Source organism: Oncorhynchus nerka, linkage group LG27, assembly GCF_034236695.1.
Source record: "Oncorhynchus nerka isolate Pitt River linkage group LG27, Oner_Uvic_2.0, whole genome shotgun sequence".
NCBI lineage: Eukaryota > Metazoa > Chordata > Actinopteri > Salmoniformes > Salmonidae > Oncorhynchus > Oncorhynchus nerka.
The window spans coordinates 38,824,012-38,835,261 of record NC_088422.1 but is presented as its reverse complement, the minus strand read 5'-3'; the positions used below and the strand labels follow the sequence as shown (position 1 = coordinate 38,835,261).

General features: G+C 42.4%; 1 protein-coding gene across 1 annotated transcript in view; it reads right to left on the bottom strand.

Moving 5' to 3' along the window:
* LOC115111749 (autism susceptibility gene 2 protein-like) overlaps positions 1–11,250 on the bottom strand; it is a 421,129-nt gene that overhangs the window by 240,301 nt on the left and 169,578 nt on the right.

The window sequence follows — 11,250 nt, the reverse complement described above, 5'->3', positions numbered from 1 at the left end:
CCTTCTCTCGTCTGGGCACAGGGAGACAGGGATCCCACTGAGACAGCAGGGCCCGCTTAATCTTCCACGTCCTGATCTGCTCCACACTGTAGCGGTCTGACCAGTGTCAGTGGACAACAGGAGGAGGTCACCATCACGGGCACCATCTCTGTGGACATGAATCTTTAATGTGATTCTGTTTGTTGGGGGGTCATGTAGGAGGTCTGGGGACAATGTGATTCTGTGGGATAGGCCTACCTAGGAGTGGGCCTGGTTTCCATTGGGGATAGGCCTACCTAGGAGTGGGCCTGGTTTCCATTGGGGATAGGCCTACCTAGGAGTGAGCTGGTTCCAAGTGGGGATAGACCTCTCTAGGAATGGGCTAGGTTCCTAAAGGGGATAGGCCGACCTAGGAGTGCACTAGGTTCCTAGAGGGGATAGGCCGACCTAGGAGTGGACTAGGTTCCTAGAGGGGATAGGCCGACCTAGGAGTGGACTAGGTTCCTAGAGGGCGATAGGCCGACCTAGGAGTGGACTAGGTTCCTAGAGGGGATAGGCCGACCTAGGAGTGGACTAGGTTTCTAGAGGAGATAGAACTCTCTAGGAATGGGCTAGGTTCCTAGAGGGGATAGGCCGACCTGAGTGGGATAGATTCACATGACTACTCTTTGTAATGTTGGGAATGGGATGACTTATCCCACATTTCGTTGTGTTACAGCCTGAATTTAGAATTTATGAAATCTTATAGTTTTTCTCACCGATCTACACACAATACCCCACAATGACGTAAAACGTGTTTTTAGAAATGTTGGGAAATATATTGAAACTTAAATACATAAATATCTAATTTACATAAATATTCACACACCCGGGTCAGTCCATGTTAGGATCACCTTTGCAGCGATTACAGCTGTGAGTCTTTCGGGGTAAGTCTCTAAGAGCTTTGTGCACCTGGATTATACAATATTTGCACATTATTATTTTTTTAATTCTTCAATCTCTGTGTTGGTTGTTGATCATTGCCAGACAGCCATTTTCAAGTGTTGCCATAGATTGTCAAGCCAATCTAAGTAAAAAGTATAACTAGGTAACTCAGCAACTCCAGTGTATATTTGGCATTGTGTTATAGATTATTGTCCTGCTGAAAGGTGAATTTGTCTCCCAGTCTGTTGGAAAGCAGACTGAATCAGGTTTTCATCTAGGATTTTGCCTGTGCTTAGCTCTATTCTTGTTTCTATTCCTTGACAAGCATACCCAAAACATGATGCAGCCACCACTATGCTTGAAAATATGAAGAGTGGTATTCAGTATTATGTTGTGTTGGATTTGCCCCAAACATAACACTTTGTATTCAGGACATGAAGTTAATTTATTTCCACATGTTTGCAGTTTTACTTTAGTGCCTTATTGCAAACAGGATGCATGTTTTGCAGTTTTACTTTAGTGCCTTATTGCAAACAGGATGCATGTTTTGCTATATGTTTTATTATGTACAGACTTCCTTCTTTTCACTGTCATTTAGGTTAGTATTGTGGAGTAACTACAATGTGGTTGATCCATCCGCAGTTTCATCCTATCACAGCCACTAAACTCTGTAACTGGTTTAACAAAGGGGTTGGGCCATAACAAAGGGGTTTGAATACTTATTGACTCAAGACATTTCAGCTTTAAATGTTTTATGAATTTGGAAAACATAATTCCACTTTGACATTATGGGGTATTGTGTGTAGGCCAGTGGCACAAAGTCTCAAAATGTGGAAAAAGTCAAGGGGTGTGAATACTTTCTTAAGGCACTGTACATGGAGGACGGTTGTGGGCGAGGCTGATGAATAACTGATATTCAAACACTCAAGAAATGCAAAACACTATTTCTCACATTATCGGGAAGTATGTGACTGTATCAGAAAGTAGGATCTCTATGTCTATTTCATCAAGGCTTCAAAGACAAAGCAAAGGCACATCTTGGTCAGATGAGAGATAGGGAAACAGGTGGCGTTCAACGGGTGCATGGGGCCTTTGAGGAGACAAAGACAAATCATGTCTCTTCCTGGTCTGTCTGGTTTACCCAGAGACACAGACATTAGCTTTACACTGACTGACTGGCGATTTCCATATAGTCAAATAACACCAATAATGACACAGTGACTAGTGAGGCTGCTGAAAGCAAGCCATCCAGCCTCTTTACACTGTGAGATCAGGCATCTGCCAGATGGACAATGCCACTGGTTCAACACTACATGGAAACCCTGTGATTATGTTTAAGCTCCTTTATCTAAAAACAAACTCCTCTCCTATCATGGAGATCAGATCTGGCCAGCGTGTGTGAAAGCACATAGGGGGGATACATCATGCAGGGCCTGGGGGTAAGACGCCTTGGCTTGGCTGGTCAGAGCCTCTCACCATGTGGGGGAGTGGTGGGGGAGGAGGTGGCAAGTCAGGGCCCCCTTACCACGAGCTAGCCTGCATGTGCGTACTGCACACCACAGTGAACTTTCGAAGGCTCACTGTTGTTTGCCTCGTGCAGCGCCTGTGAGCGCCCATACAACTCACACACACACATGACAGGAAATCTGGGTTGTACCTGCTCTGCTCGTCGCATCTGTTAGCCCCAGGCCAAACCACAGTGGAACGAGGTGAGAGAGAGCCATAAAACCGCAAGCTCTTTCTCTGTGCTCTTTTTTTTTCTTTCTTTTTTTTCTTCTTTTTTTTAACATATTTTTTTTAAAGAATAGAAACGAGAGAGAGAGAGGGAAAGAGATCAAAAAAAATAAGAAGTAGAAGCTGATGAAGAAAGCAAGCCAGGCTCCTCCCCAGACTACTGTACTCTACAGGACTTGGCCTCAGGGGACAGCACAACACTGTCATTAACAGTTATTTTCCTCATAAACAGAGCAGGATCAGCTGGAAGTATAATTATACCGCTCCTCCTGTAATCTGTCACTTTACCTGCTGCGCCGCCAGACACATTCTGGAGGGAGGGAGAGAGGGGGTGTGGGTGGTTGTTTTACGTCGACTGTCATACATGGGGTAAGGGAAAGAAGAAAAAACATGACAGAAAATCAAATGAGCGAGTGTGTTGGTGCTGGGAGTCCCAGAAGTAAGGCTCAGGGGCTCAGATAGAAGAAATTGTGGTTTCGTCAAATGATTCGAAGACAAATGGCAGAACATGACCTATTTACTAACTTTTTGTATGGTTTTGCGAACCACACACTTATGTGAGGGGGAATTATTGGCACTGATGAGTATCTGGAGGGGGGGAAAGAAGCCAGATAATTCCAAGGGGGTGTTAATGTGTACGGAATGTAGTACTATCATCGTGTGCTTATTTTGTAACCTTAAATAAGGCCTCGCCACAAACCACTGAAGTGTGGCACGGCAACAAAAGTCACAGCCTGCATTACATCTAAAGGCGTTAAGATCTTAGGCCTTAAAGTTATTCATTATGTACCATCACGAACACCCTTAAAAGGCCAGGGTTTTAAAATTAGCTAAGGGAGTGTGTGAAAGTCGCACGGAACGAGGTGAGGAAGAGAGATGAGAAAAACGCTGTATTAAAATCAGAGATTGCAAAAGGCAGGCAGGCAGCGTTCATTTTTCCGCGCCTGAGATTCCAATGCTGGAATCCACCAGGGCCATAAAATAAACATTTTAGCAGTGCCAGCCCCAGGCTCTCCGTAATTTCAGGCTTTGTTAACGCGGTGGTGGGTGCTCTCGGGGTTCGGTGAGGCCCGCGGGCCTTTTGTTTCACAGGAGAGGTCTGCTCTCAGCTCCGCTCTGCTCCAAGCCTGCAGCTATCTGTTGCATAGCACCTTTTGTTCTTCCTCTCTCGGTAAGATTTGGCCACAGGTCGCAGATTACAGAGAACAGAAGCCATCACAGGTATTTTTACTGTTTGTTTCCCGAAACAATCGTTATGGAGCTCGGGAGAGAGATGAGGCGGAGAGAGGATTTCAATAGCTAGGCACATCGGCGCAGTAAGATGTCTTCACATGTGGGAATGAAGGATGGAACAATGTACATTCAAGGTAAGTTGTGCTGTCTCATGAAAGAGGGCCTCAAAATCACAAAGATGTATTATTTTTACCAGATCTAAAATGGCTTCCAGTGAATACCTGGAGGGGACGGACATGACATAAGGCTGCTGTGATGTGTCTGTCAGTGTATCTGTACCTTGAAACACCACAGACTAATATTACACTCGTGGCGCTGAATTAATAAGCTGCAGCGGCATAATAAATCCCAATTATTTATTATGTTCCCTTCAGTGAATAATCAGGTTAACGGCTAGAGGGAGATAGAGGGAGAGAGAGAGAGTGAGTGAAATGGAGAGAGAGACAGATATATACACTGTGTATATACAGTACCAGTCAAAAGTTTGGACACACTTACTCATTCAAGGGTTTTTATATATGTTTACTATTTTCTACAGTGTAGAATAAGAGTGAAGACATCAAAACTATGAAATAACACATATGGAATCATGTAGTAACCAAAAAAGTGTTAAACAAATCAAAATATGTTTTATATTTCAGATTCTTCAGAGTAGCCACCCTTTGCCTTGATGACAGCTTTGCACATTCTTGGCATTCTCTCAACCAGCTTCATGAGGTAGTCACCTGGAATGCATTTCAATTAACAGGTGTGCCTTCTTAAAAGTTAATTTGTGGAATTTCTTTCCTTCTTAATGCGTTTGAGCCAATCAGTTGTGTGTGACAAGGTAGGGGTGGTATATAGAAGATAGCCCTATTTGGTAAAAGACCAAGTCCATATTATGGCAAGAACAGCTCAAATAAGCAAAGAGAAATGGCAATCCATTATTACTTTAAGACATGGTCAGTCAATTCGGAGAATGTCAAGAACTTTGAAAGGTTCTTCAAGTGCAGTCGCAAAAACCAACAAGCGCTATGATGAAACTGTCTCTCATGAGGACCGCCACAGGAAAGGAACAACCAGAGTTACGTCTGGTGCAGAAGATATGTTCATTAGAGTTAAAAGCACCTCAGATTGCAGCCCAAATTCGTGAATCACAGAGTTAAAGGAACAGACACATCTCAACATCAACTGTTCAGTGGAGACTGTGTGAATCAGGCCTTCATGGTCGAATTGCTGCAATGTAGAAAATAGTACAAATAAAGATAAACCATGGAATGAATAGGTGTGTCCAAACTTTTGACTGGTACTGTATATATTCAAAAATCTTGCGTATCTTAATTTCCATCACTAACAATCAATATGCGTTATAACGTCGGCAGTTCATGCAAAGGATTGTTACCTATTACCAGGGTTGCCATTGCATTACATTACATTTTTGTCAAGCAATTATTATTTTGACAAACAATTATTGTGATTCATCCTATATTGTCCATAACTCTCCCTTGCAACAGATACATGGGATACACACACACACACACACACTTACACACAACCCCTTTTCCCCACAATCAACCATACGCTCAGATGCTCAACGGTTGTTACATCCCGGAGCCCAGCTCAACAAAGGACTGATTTATGAATGCATATACAGTTACAGCTGTTTGAGAAAGCATGCAAGATTGAGCAAAAATGTTCAAACATTTTAGATTTGATGAATCAATGTCCAGTCCTAATTGATGGAGATCAGATTCAAAGCTATCATCAAGGCAAATGGTGGCTTCTTTGAAGAATCTCAAATATAAAATATATTTTGATTTGTTTAACACTTTTTTGGTTACTACATGATTCCATATGTGTTCTTTCATAGTTTTGATATCTTCACTATTATTCTACAATGTAGTAAATAGTAAAAATAAAGAAAAATGAGTAGAATGAGTAGGTGTGTCCAAACTTTTGACTGGTTCTGTAGCTGTACCATACTATTTGCACTGTTAACCATACTGTAGCTGCAAATGTGTAAACCTCCAATTGCCCTCTCCAATTCCACACACTAAAACCTTCCCCCCTATCTAGGAGGTCTGTTGTCCTTAAGCTCATCAGACCACCTACCTAACTCCTGACGCACCTTTGCGTCCTAAGCAAACCTTTGGCCAGCAATTGGCGCAGGCCAGAGGGAAATATGGGCAGTCCCACAATAACCTAGTTCACTCACACATTCAAAGCCCCATATGTCTATAGGGATGCTTCTTAAGAGAAAACTAGCCAAATAATATGGAAAACAGAAAAATGAAATAACAATAATAATAGAAATAACAGCACAATATTATAGATTAATGCACATATTAAGAAAATCCTAGAAAAGGCTATAAGCATGTCATCCCAGCCAGCTCAGTTCATTGAATCAGATTTTTCGAAAACTTATTAAAAAAAATGGAGAGAGAGAAAAGGTCATACATAATATTGCAAGACCAGTTCTTAAAGTCAATTACATGCACGCTGCCTATTGGCAGAGAGACATATGTAGTCCTTATTATATCCTGTTAAATTCCGTCCAAAAGGAAGAAAGAAAAAGGAACATTTTAACAGCTGCTAATGACCGCCAGTTAATATGTGTCTTATGCATCACACTACCCATGAATGGATTCACACTACCCATGAATGGATTCACACTACCCATGAATGGATTCACACGACCCATGAAAGGTTTCACACTACCCATGAATGGATTCATGAAAGGTTTCACTACCCATGAATGGATTCACACATGAATGGACCCATGAAAGGTTTCACACTACCCATGAATGGATTCACACGACCCATGAAAGGTTTCACACTACCCATGAATGGATTCACACGACCCATGAAAGGTTTCACACTACCCATGAATGGATTCACACGACCCATGAAAGGTTTCACACTACCCATGAATGGATTCACACGACCCATGAAAGGTTTCACACTACCCATGAAAGGTTTCACACTACCCATGAATGGATTCACACGACCCATGAAAGGTTTCACACTACCCATGAAGGGATAGTTGAACTTACAGTCTACCCTGACACAGCCATGGCAAGATCGCAACGAAGCACATGCAGTATGACAATCTAGGGCGAATAAACCTGTAAAACCACCCACCCCCCCACACACACACAACACAAAACCTTGGCTGTATTACACATAGGCTCATGACATTACGAACGAAAGATAAAAAGGTAGTGTATATATCTTGTGTAAAAAATATAATATACTTCTCGCTTAGAGAAGTGCTTCCATAAGCCAGTAATTATGTTGGCTCTACTCTCTCTCACTGTATATAGACTTTGTGTTTTCTTTTGTTCTACTGTATTATTGACTATGTTTTGTTTATTCCATGTGTAACTGTGTTGTTGTATGTGTCGAATTGCTATGCTTTTATCTCGGCCAGGTCGCAGTTGCAAATGAGAACTTGTTCTCAACTAGCCTACCTGGTTAAATAAAGGTGAAATAGAAAATAAATTTAAAAAATAACTTGAATCAGTTTAACCCAGTGTTAACCAGCCAGCCGCACACTAATAGACAACAACCCTGTAGACAAAACCCAGTCCATTTGCTGGTGTGTATCAGAACAATACATTCTCAAGATTGAGATCTATTTTTTAAATGTAAAAAGATAATGACACCAATTATTATAGGATCGTGTAGGCCTACTCCAGTAAAGAACCTAGACAGGTTTTTATCCTAGCCCTACATTATATCTCTTCATATTTATTTTGTTTTATCTTAAATTATATTTGTTTCCGATTTGCTGTACATCCACCAAAAATTAGGCCATATAATTTGAAACTCAAAAACAACCTTGGATTTCCTATGTTACTGCAGTCTTCATTTTTAAAAATATATTTTTTGCTATTTTTTATTTTTTTTAAATGGGGAAATATTACATTTACATAAGTATTCAGACCCTTTACTCAGTACTTAGTTGAAGCATCTTTGGCAGCGATTACAGCATTGATTATTCTTGGGTATGCTTGACAAACCTGTATTTGGGGAGTTTCTCCCAGTCTTCTCTGCAGAACCTCTCAAGCTCTGTCAGGTTGGATGGGGAGCGTTGCTGCACAGCTATTTTCAGGTTTCTCCAGAGATGTTAGATCGGGTTCAAGTCTGGGCTCTGGCTAGGCCACTCAAGGACATTCAGAGACTTGTCCCGAAGCCCCTCCTGCGTTGTCTTGGCTGTGTGCTTAGGGTCGTTGTCCCGTTGGAAGGTGAACCTTCATCCCAGTCTGAGGTCCTGAGCGCTCTGGAGCAGGTTTTCATCAAGGATCTCTCTGTACTTTATTCTGTTAATATTTGCCGCAATCCTGACAGGTCTCCCAGTCCCTGCCACTGAAAAACATCCCCACAGCATTATGCTGCCACCACCATGCTTCATTGTAGGGATGGTGCCAGGTTTCCTCCAGACGTGATGCTTGGCATTCAGACCAAAGAGTTCAATCTTGGTTTCATCAGACTAGCGCATCTTGAGAATCTCGGAGCCTTTTGAAGGTGGGGAACAGGGCACGTCGTCTCTCCACTATTTCATGGGGGAATTGTTCATTAATAGAGAACGGGGTGTTCTTCAGTTCCCTACCCTGATGTAGTAAGGCAATCTTCATTTGTAGTGAGTTAGCCTAGCTACTATCGGACGGGGCCTTCCCTCTCCTCTGCCACCAAAACGGTGAGCCCATTGAAAATCAATTGCATCCACCTGTTCGTTCGCCATCTAGAGATTATGTTTCATGAAAATCAAGACTTTTTCATCCACTGACTGACAGTTGTTGTTTTCATCCTCCTTTATTCCCATTATGACAATATTATTCTTCATACTTCTATACTTTAGATCAAGAAATTCTGCTTTCACTGTTTTATTCTCATACCATAACCTCTCCGTAGTGTCTTTTAGGGAGTCCACGGTAGTTTTCAACATCTTATTTTCAGCTCGTATTTCTTCCATCATTTTATGACTGCAATTCATTCCTGTTTTTAGTTTTTAATGCCTCCTCCTCCCCCAGTAGCTCAGGCAATAGATGCATATTTTTTTAACTGCTCGCTCATGCGTGTAAGCAATGCTTTATCTTCTAGAGACATAGTTATAAAACAAATCCTTCTCCAATGTTGCGTTTGGTAATTTAGACGGCGGCTTCCCTTCAGTTTTGCTCACAGAGACCGGCGGAGAGGTCTTCTCTTGTTCGCTTAGATTTTTCTGATTCTTTTTCAAGCATATCGAAATGCTGATCAATAAATAGTTCAAGGTTTTCTAGGATGTTTGTTTCGCAGTTTATCAGCTAGTCCTACATTTGATGATTAATTCATCAGACAAGCTGTGCCTATCACACTGCCACTTGCCACGTCATCACCCACCTATAGCCAATTATGATTTTTTTGGGGGGGGGGTTAGAAGAGTTTGCATCACAACCTCTCGACCAAGATGGCCACCGCTTGGGTACTAATGAGCTTTTAATGTGGCCTCTGAGCTTCGAGCTGGGAGGAGAGGAGGCAGAGAGAAAGAGCCAGGGCCGATTATGAGAATGAATGCCTCTGACTGATGAAGTAAGTTATTCACAACACATTGGAGGCTATTCTCTCCCACTCTCTCTTTCTCTCTCCGCCTCTCTCTCTCCTTCATTTCTCCCCCGGTGAGAATGCAGCCAAAGAATCACTCCCCAGGCAGATAGAGGTTTGTAATTGGAGGTTTAATTTATGATCAGGTCTACGGTTGGATAATGATATCGAGCATTGTAATTTGCTGATGCAAATTGTATGTTATAATGGGCCATAAAAGCCACAGTAACATCTAGGAGAATTGCCAAACACCCTGAGCGTTCATTACAGCGCTCATTAAAGCATTCAAGTCTGCGTTCAGAGCTTTTATAAATGAAAGTAGCATGTAATTGGGCCTCGATTGTGGTGTATGTAACATATGATAGAGTGGAATTATCACTTTATTTGTCTAGAGTGGCCATATAAGTTAATGTGGAGAGCCAGCGGTATACAAATCCTGACAGCATCGTTACTTAGTTACTGTACATTACAGACAGACCTTTTTCTTAGTGGGGCCAATGTGAGTTGGGGGGCATCGACTATGACAAATCAAGACTGATGACCAAGAGAGAGTGGGGGCTGTATTGGAAAAACAAACACTTATTTGCATTATGCCTACGGCTTCTGCCTGTGTTTCAATGTCAAATAACTAACACGGTTGATGAGAACAGCGAAATTCTTTTTAGAATCTATTCGATTTACTTAAGAGCCTTGTACATTCTCTGACCACCAATGCCATTACTATATTTCTACTTGGATTGAGAAAGAAAGGGCTGAAATGAACCATTAAAATCACCTCTAGTGAAAAATACCACAGGGCCAAAATCACTTCACAGCCCTCTAAGCTAGTTCTAAGTTGTTTTTCAATCACTGATCTCAATTTCATTCTAAAAGGCATATGCAGGTATGCAGCGATGCCGAACTCCCCAACTCTTAAGCAAAGCCTTAAGAGCAAAGGCAAGTGGGCAAAAGCAATTAAGAGTTCATTTAGAACAAGTGAACTATGCCGACGGTTTCTGAGGCCAGGCCTACACTAATTCACCATGTCGCCTTTTTATTCAAATGACCTCTCTCAGAGTACCTTTTGTGTTGGCGGATTTTAAATGGCATCTCCATTAGGACAAAACGGAGCTGAAGCTGTCCACGAGTGAAAATTAAGTTTCCTCTCACTGAATGATTGGGAGCCCCCCTCCTCCATTCCACCACCATAGGAGCTGTGCAGTCACTGGAACGGGGATTGTCAGTCCCCGCCATTCAGAGTTGCGGGCCTCCAGAAGCCTAAAGCCTTTATCTGGAGCACATGATTGATGTGTTGTGGGCCCTGCTGTGGTTAACAGCCATTTTTATCTGTTGCTAGCGGCAACAGCCGGGCTCCCCGGAGAGAGGGGAGCAGCAGGCCCCTGCTCTGAAGCTGGCCCACACACAGGGATAAACAAATAGGGTTTTCAACCCAGACAACCCTCATGAAGCGCCCCTGACAGATACCGCTCCACCAGAGGGGTGGACAATGTCAGGGCTCCAACCCTGTCCTGCTGGGCTATTCGTTTCTTTTACTAATTTTCACCATGGGCAGGGGCCGCTGGTATGTAGCTAGACACCTGCAAGATGATGGAAACTACGGCCGAACAGTCAGGGGTCTGGGAGGTGGGAATTTAAAGGTGAGACAAATCTATTTTGAAGAGGGAGAAAAAGGAGAGAGAGAGTTTTATTGTAGGTGAAAGGAAAGGGCCTTTCTCTATAAGACAGCTCATTGGGTTATGTACTGTATCGGTGGTTAATGTATGACGTTATGTTCACTGAGCAAGATATTATTTTATTGATTGTTTTATAGTAAAATCA